Source organism: Rattus norvegicus, chromosome 3, assembly GCF_036323735.1.
Source record: "Rattus norvegicus strain BN/NHsdMcwi chromosome 3, GRCr8, whole genome shotgun sequence".
In the NCBI taxonomy this organism is placed as follows: Eukaryota; Metazoa; Chordata; class Mammalia; order Rodentia; family Muridae; genus Rattus; species Rattus norvegicus.
Genome location: NC_086021.1, coordinates 28,951,773 through 28,960,201, shown reverse-complemented (window position 1 = coordinate 28,960,201; position 8,429 = coordinate 28,951,773). Strand labels below are relative to the sequence as shown.

Genomic DNA, 8,429 nt, shown 5'->3' with positions numbered 1-8,429 from the left:
CGTGCGTCACAGGAAAGATATTTGGGGTTGGTAAACGCAAGTCTTTTAGTCAACTTAAAATGATTCTTATACGCTTCATGGAATCCTCTTGAATCCCCCTCCCACAGTAAATACTGTCAATCAACAGCATGTTTCCCTCTGCAACTGCCTGTCCCCAAGGGTGGGATCTAGTACACTTTAATTGGTTCTGGGACCTCACCCCAACCTGCCAAGGACATGGGCCGAAAAGTTTCCAATGTATACTCAAGAAAAAGTTGTTCCTAAACTCCTGAACATTACACATACACAGAGAGAGACACACAGACGACACACAGACACACAGACAAACACACACACACACGTGTGTATATTAACATACATGTCTGTTCCAGCATATATGAACATACATGTCTGTTCCAGCATCCTGTAGGTCTAGGTGTTCCCTCAGAACCTGCATCCAGGAAAGTTCCAAAGTAGTTACCTACAGAGCTCTGGTCAGCCTCACAGACTGCTTCAGATGGGCCTATACACTCCTAACCCAGATTGTCTCACAACCTGGACAGCAATGAAACAACCAGCTCTACCTGGACTTGGCCAATATTTCCAGCCTTCCTCCCCCATAATGACAGCCAAATGACAGGAGGAAGGCTTTTTCATATAAGATTATGTCACCCTTCTTCCTTTTTTAATCAACAAAAGGCTGGGATGCTGAGTTTCAGAACCTGGGACAGGGGGCCAAGGTGTGTATTTTACTTACCAAAACAGACCTGCACTCCCAGCATCCCTCAGTTCCTCCCTGGCATTCTCTGTCTCCAACTCTAAGCTTTCCAGCCCAGAAGCTGGGCTGTCCTTCCCCCAAAGGCCCTTTCCTATATAACCCAAACATTTTGATTTCTCTTGCTCTTTTTCGACTCCCATCTCTCTTTTTTTTCCCCAACTCTTCCTTGTACATTTCTTTTTTTTCCATCTCTCCTCATGTGCATGCTTTCTCTTTCTCTTCCCCATGTTGATATCCCTGGCCTCCTTCCTTGGAGCCATTTAACTTGCCTGCCTGAGAGCATCCTCCCAATAAACCCATGTTTCTATGTATTTGAATGTGGCTTGAATTGGTTCGTTTCACTTGGGGAGAAATAAGTTATCACTTATATGATTGCTGATTAACCACATACATCTAACTCACTGCTGATCTGGGACAGGAAGCTGTGTGAACAGTTCTGTCAGAGAGGATAGAGGAGGAAGAGGAAAAAGAGGAGGAGGAGGAGGAAGAAGAGGAAGAGGAGGAGGGAAAAAGAAGAGGAGGAGGAAAAGGCACACAGCAATCTGGTGTCACATAATGTTGTGTGACAAATCTTTTCCTGCAGGGAAGCAACTCACTCCAGTTTGGGATCTCATGACAGCCCAGAGCACAGATGCCACCAGCCGTCCTGATGAGTCAGAGTTGTATTGGGATCACTTACAAAGGATGGGTGAGGGGTTACGTATGGAAGCAGAAGTGATTCAAAGGCAACTGCATCACCAAGCCCACTCCAGCATGGGTGACAGCTCTGCCGGAGACTGATTCTACTGCTTTGATTCAACCAGGAATCTGTGTGCCCAAATGCTAAAGATCCTTGTCCCCTATTGATTTTTGATCAATCAATGAAGATGCCAATGGCCAATGGCTGCACATAGGATTAGATACTTAGGGTTGTGCCAGTGGGGACACAGAGAGGAATGGGAGACTCACCATGACTCGGAGTAGATTGAGGGGATACAAGAGCAACAGGAAACAAAGCCAACTAGTGGCCACTTCCCCAATTGGCCCTGGGTAGCAGGGAAATGTTTAGGATTGCTCAGCCTTTGTGGTAGCCAAGGCATTTTAAAAATAAGCTAATGTGTGTATCTTTCATTCATAGATGTAAAGATAGCTTCTGGGAGAGTGCATGCATGTAATCTGCAATGAGCTTCCACTATAGATGGCATGCAAGGTAGTGGGCAAGTACACACTATTAAAATAATTTAGATATTCCCAAATAAGAGAGAGACTACACATGCACCAGGAGGAGAAGAGATTTGGTTTCTCAGCCAGCAAAGCTGCATCTAGAGTCACACGGTTTCTGCACAAACATTGAAACTAGAACAAAGGAACACAGCCGCTGGCAGTGACAGGTGTTTATCCTGGTCCCTCTGCCAGGAGGAAGACAGCAAGAAACAAAGAATAAAAGCTGCCTTCCTGTAGCAACCAGATAAATAAAGGATAGAGATTTACAATGTGATTTCATTGTTTTTAAGGATAGAAAGGAATACACAGATTTTGCCCAAATTATTTGAGGATTTCTTCCCTCAGTTCAAAACTGATACAAAGAGCCTAAGCTGAGAGGCTGGGAGCCCCTGCTGTGCAAAGAGCCTGGCTGAGTGCTCTGAAAAAGAAAATGAGAGGCAGACAGCCATTTTGTAGGCACAGCAGACATGCTGCACAGAAGGGAGAAGGTTGGGAGAATGAATGAGCAAATAATTTAAAGATATTTAAAAGTCTTACCAAGGCAAATTCCCAGAATCTTTGAATGCTGTCTACAGTGGATTTCTGGGATGACAAAAATTAGAGCCTAGAAATAGGCTTATACAGTAAGTAGAAGGGAATTTAATTAAAATTAAATACATAGTTGAATAAATAAGCTGAGGTTTTGATCTCAAATTATAGAACAAAGAGCAGGGGTAGGTAGAAAAAACTTGCCTCAGACAGATAACGGAAACTTATGTTAATTCAAGGTGTATAAAAAGGAAGGGGCATACTACAATATGCACCCACAGAGATATTAATCTCCATAGCAGGGGCATTTAGGTATACATTAATGTGTAAAATATCGAGGCTTTTGAACTTACATTATAGGGTGAAAATCAGGAGGTGGTGAAGAAGCACTGTCTCAACAGCTAATACTTGCCTAGACTGCCCTAATTGCTTTGAGTTGTTTGAATTATCAAAATGCATATGGTTACAAGTTTGCATTAAACCCTCTGGGGAGGCCAAGCGACACCTTTGGTGATTCCCATTTACTGGACCAAGCACATGCTATTTTTGGGGAGAGTTTCTGTATTTGTGTTGACAGGAGAGGAGGAAAGTCTTTTCAGAGTGATATGGATGAGATATGACAGGGGAAGACCATCTGAGGATCTCGAAAAATTAGAGAAAAACCAAACAAGGCAGGTAAATTGATTTGCTGATTTCTCTACTTGGGAACAGCCCAGAAACTGGCTTAGACATAAAAATGTCTCTAGCCAAAACTTCCCCTAAATTAAGTCATGAATCTTGTTGGTTATGGAACCCTCAAGACTCATCATGACACCCTTCACATAAATGAAGATGTATTACAATTGGTTATTGATGAATTGACTCATAAAATGGTCTGTAGTCTTTCACCTGCCCAAACAAGGAGCAATATTTCATCCTTAACTGATCTGTGCACCCTGTACAATCCATATGAAAATCTTAATGGCACTAAAGTTTTGGTTGTGAGATTCATGTATTACAGAATGTACAGCTTTGACAAGATTCATCCTCAGAGATGCTGAACTGACTTGTTGTTCCAGCCCCCTGCTTCCTGAGGCTGTTTCAAGTGACTTGCTTCCAGAACAGCCTTAGGAATTGCTACTGATACCAGATGATCTTGCCTCGTCCAACCTTTCAGACAGATTCAGTCAGATCTCCAGTCAAGCCCTGAGCCTTCTAAGCATGCAAAGACTGGATAACAGATGCTAGCGCTAGCTTTCTTAAGTCTAACCAAATTTCTAACTTCCCACCCCTCCCCATCCCTTTAAAGTACTTCTCTTTGTTCCTATTCAGCAAGTAGAAGCTATGGAGAGTTGTCAGGCAGATTCCTTCGGTTTGGGTATCTGGTTATGGTTATTTTACAAGTTATAGATTGGTTGTCATTTTAAGGGATAATTTAGGAATGGTCATGATTTTGAACAGAGAGGAAAAAGATGGGATGGATTACTAAATTTATTCTTGAAAAAGGCACTATGAAACCATAATCTTACATTGGTAAAAATCTTTGTAATTGATGTAAAATTGAAGTATAATTTCTTACATTGGTACAGATAGAGACTTTATATATTGATATAGAATTAAGTTTTTCGTTGGTATAAATTTGGATATTGATACACAATTTGAAATTAATACTGTTACTCTTTAGATAGGCGTTGTGCCCCTGCAACTCATTTGAGAACACAAGACTTTGACCCAGTCCTTTTATAGCTGTTATTACCAACTGCTTAGAATGATTAAGTAATGCAAATTAAGGGCCAGATACTATTCCTATGGTTAGTTTAGATGTTAATTTAATTATACTAAAGTGATTTCAATGTACTCAAATAGAAATGGCTAAGAGTAGCTGCTATGTTTTATAAAAAAGAAAAAGAAGCCAGGGAAGTGCTAACAGCAGCCAAGGTTTTTCAGTTCAAATATGCTTTACATAGATAGGTAGTCTTCAAAACGTCAGAAGTCTACAGAATGCGACATTTAACGTTATTCCAGTATTAAGGCTGATTTGACAATGTCACGTCTACTCCTGACAGCTTCCCCGTTCTCCTTTGAAGAAGAATTGAGCATCTTTACCTCCTCGTGAGGATGTTTATGATGGCAAGGTAGCCATGGGGCTGAAATTGTGTATTTTACCTGCAGAGAAAATACTGTCCAAAACACAAACAGATGTAAGAGAGTCTGCCAAAACAGATATGATGAACTGGATGTTAATTATATACCAGACTCTGTGGCTTATATAATTGTGATGGTTATATTCAATTTATGTCTCAGAGAAGAGTGTATTATTATTATTATTATTATTATTATTATTATTACTACTATTATTAAATTTGGCCAGAAAAGGTGAGGTTTTGGAGATTGGTACCAATGCTTTGATTCAGTTGGGAACTTGCATGCCCAAATGCTAAAAGGTCCTTGTCCCCAAATAGTTTTTGATCAACCAATAAGGATGCCAACGGCCAATGGCCCACACGGGTTGGGACACAGAATTGTGTAGGCAAAAACACAGAGAGGAACAGGAGAATCACCATATCTCAGGGTATAAGGGTGGGATGCAGGACCAGCAGGAAATGAGCCATGTGAGATTTCAGGTAAATGGACATGGGCCACTTCCTATGGAATGGGAATGACTTAACAGGGAATGATTTAGGAGTGCCCAGCCTTTGAGGTAGTGAAGGCTTTTAAAAAATAAGTTAAGGTGTGTGTCTTTAATTCACAGCTCCAAAGATAGCTGTGGCTATGGTGGGTACGTGGGTATGATGCACCAGGAGCACAAAGCAGTGTGGCCAAACTCCCACCATGCAGCTTGCACAAGCAGGGAACCTGAAGCTTCTGCACAGTCTGCAGAGCTCAACAGAGGATGTTCCTTTCAAGTGACACTGGTCTAAACCTCTCCCAGCTGTGGACTTTGAGATCACCAGGCAACGATCACCAACAAAATTTAAACTTAAATGATGAATGCACAATTTTATGTTATTTATAGCAACAATTGTTGCAAGAGGTAGCTTCTAAAGACACTCTGAGAGCTCTTTCGAAGGGGGAAGACAGACGAGTTCTTGAAGACACAAACTCCAACGTTACCAATTTGGGGGATTTTTCTCCTGCATGAGGCATCATCAGGTTTGCTAGTTTGTTTTCAGAGCACAGTGCAGTGATGAGAGATTACAGCAGCAGACTGAGGGTCTGGTGAAAATTTTAATAAAAGCTTCACAATGCAGGGAGACGAGCAAGGTGGCCCTGGATGGTCTCCTCTGTAGATTGCTGTCAATCCTATCCTGTTCTTTTTTACTTAGATGAAACTCAGTTTGAAATGGAGCCAGTGTTTCCACATCACAGACTCAGCACTGCTGGATTCTGCTTCTTCCAGCACCTGATTTCCTGTCAGTTTTCTTTGCAACTTGTCTTGTCTGAGGAGGACTCTCAGCTTTTGTTGGTTACTCAGGGACAAAGGGGCTGCAAGAATCTGCTACATTTCAGGGACTTCCTGAACCTATTTGAGGTAGTGAGGTATTTTGAGCAGTTTTACTTTTCTGTTTAAAGAGTTTTCCTGCAGGATGGAATGTTCCAGTCTCAGAGAAAACAGTCACACAGCCTATAGGCCTTTTATAGCCCAGCTCTTTAGCTCAGGAGGATTGGAAATTATCCTGAGGAAGAAGCCCCAGCCCTGAGAGGGGCTCTGCGTTCCACACCTGCCTGGCTGTGCTTCCACTCCCTGTACTCTGGGCCTCGCCATTCCAGAAGTCTGACATTCCTGCTAGCAATAGAGACCTCATCCCTCTTCACGGAGCTGCTGAGATGGCCCTGAGGCTTCATCTGTCAGGTAGGAGAGGCCACTCCATGCAACTCTGCAGGAGCTTGCTCTGTCATCCTGCATCCTGGGATCACCGTGCTGGGGATGTGGTGTGAGGACAGTTAAAGCTCCCAGAAGTCCTCTTGTTACACTGAGGGAGTGGGCAGCACCACCTTAAGGAATCTCACGGCTTCCACCCACAACTGCTCAGGTGACTTGGAGCTCCTGGAGTTTGTGTCCTCTGATCATTCTGTCTACTTTTGTGGAGCAATTTATAACATCAGCCATTCTTGCCTCCAGGGAGAACCTGGAGCAGCACAGAGGTCATCTCTCTCTTACGGGGGAAATCATCCTCTCTTTGCTGTCCCCTTTCCTCCCTCTCCTCATACCCCCTCTTTTCCACCCACACACTTCTTCACACCGTCTTCCTCTCTTCATGCCCTTCCCCTATTTTCTGGTACCTTCCTCTCCTTCTCCCTCTCCCAGTTTTTCCCATCAAGGATACCAGCTTGTGAGCAACTTCTTTGCCTGGAGAGCTCCAGGAAACTCCAAACTGCTGGAAAGTTAAAGATGGCTGCATAATACGACCTGACACCAAGAACTGAAAGACACTGGGACAGTCTTGGTTGTCACAGCTCAGACAGGGTTTGACATTCAGAGAGCCAGCCTCACAGTGGCCTGCATTTTTGTGTCCACCTATGCTCTGTGTGTGGAGACCTAAGTTCAAGGTGATGGGGTCAGGGCTGGGGCTTTTCAGAGGTGCAGGCCTCCTAGTGTAACTGACACTTGGAAGTGAGCAGAGGGGACCAGGGTTCTTCCCTTCTACCATGCAAGGACACAGTGGCTCACAGCCATCGGAGACCCAGGAAGTGGTCCCCGGGCAAACACCACACCTGCCAGCTCCTTCACCTTGGGCTCCCCCAGCTCTGAAACTGTGAAATCAATTTCTGTTAATGAGCCACACCGCCTTTGTTCGTCTGTTCTCAGAGCCAAGTCAAACTCTGAGGTGCCCCTCCCAGAGTGCCGGCTGGATGCCCTCAGCCAGGAGCTCACAGGGCACAAGAGCAGGAACAAAACTGACTGGAACTAATTACTAATGGGCAACATGGAAATCGTTGACCAATGGCTGAGCAGCAACGACTGCAATTCTCTAGCATGGTGAAGACCTAACTGAGAGACCTGCAGTTACAGAAGGCTGACAGGTGACTTCATGGGCCCTGGGGGACGAGAAGAGTCAGGGTAAGGAAAAGTCTCTGTAGAGAGCTGCTCTTACAGAGAAAGAGGGGACAGGTCAGACACTCACCAAGGCAGTCATAGGACAGATGGGGACATGTAGGAACAGAGGACAGCATGTACCCGAAGGCAGAGAGCTGAAGGAACGCTAGCCAGCCCGCACCTGGCCAGTGAGTGTGACTCAGGCAGGCCTGGCCCTCTCCCCCATTCCCTCTGCCCTGCTAAAAGCCATTGGATTACAGCCCTACAGCTGGACACCAAGGCCCATTCCCTAATTTGTCCACCTCCTCCTCCTCCTGAGGCTGACCACCAAGGTCCAGCTGTCAATCAAAGCCCCCTCTGGCTGCCCTAGTAAACATCTAAATAAAATCACCTCATCCTGACATCCAGTTTCCCACTTTACCTTTATAAATCACCACTTGAGACACATCTGTCCTCTCTGTATCAAGAGGCAGCCTTTTGTCATCTCCCTCCATGTGCCCCCATATTCTCCTACTGCCCTGGGACAGGCATCCCTCCTCCTCTCCCTTGTTCTTTTCCCTGCTTCTCTCTCCTCTAGCTCCTGGCTTTGTTTCTTATTCGCTGTCCTTGGCCCATTGGGCAAATAATTCCCTCTGTGCTGAGAAGTTGGCTTGCGGTGTCCTTATACAAGAGCCAGCCAAGCTCCAGCATGGTAGCTACTTATGGGGAGGGGTCAGAGCCTCAGGCAGAGGTCAGCATGGTGGTCTTGTGTAGAGCCTGGTGGTCCTTCCCATAGGCCAAGCTCCCACCTCACACATGCCTCAAATGCAGCTGCTCTTCTTGTTAGGAACAGTCACTCTCCTGGCCAGGTGGTCCAGATGTGGAGAACAGTGTTGTTGTGGCCTGCAGCTCCAGGTTGAGAGCCTGGGAGGCAGCCGTGGAGAG

The 8,429-nt window shown here is 44.9% G+C and overlaps 1 protein-coding gene across 7 annotated transcripts in view; it reads right to left on the bottom strand.

Moving 5' to 3' along the window:
- Paepl1 (progestagen associated endometrial protein like 1) overlaps nucleotides 1-8,429 on the bottom strand; it is an 81,143-nt gene that overhangs the window by 50,196 nt on the left and 22,518 nt on the right. The gene's annotated exons all lie outside the window — the stretch shown is intronic.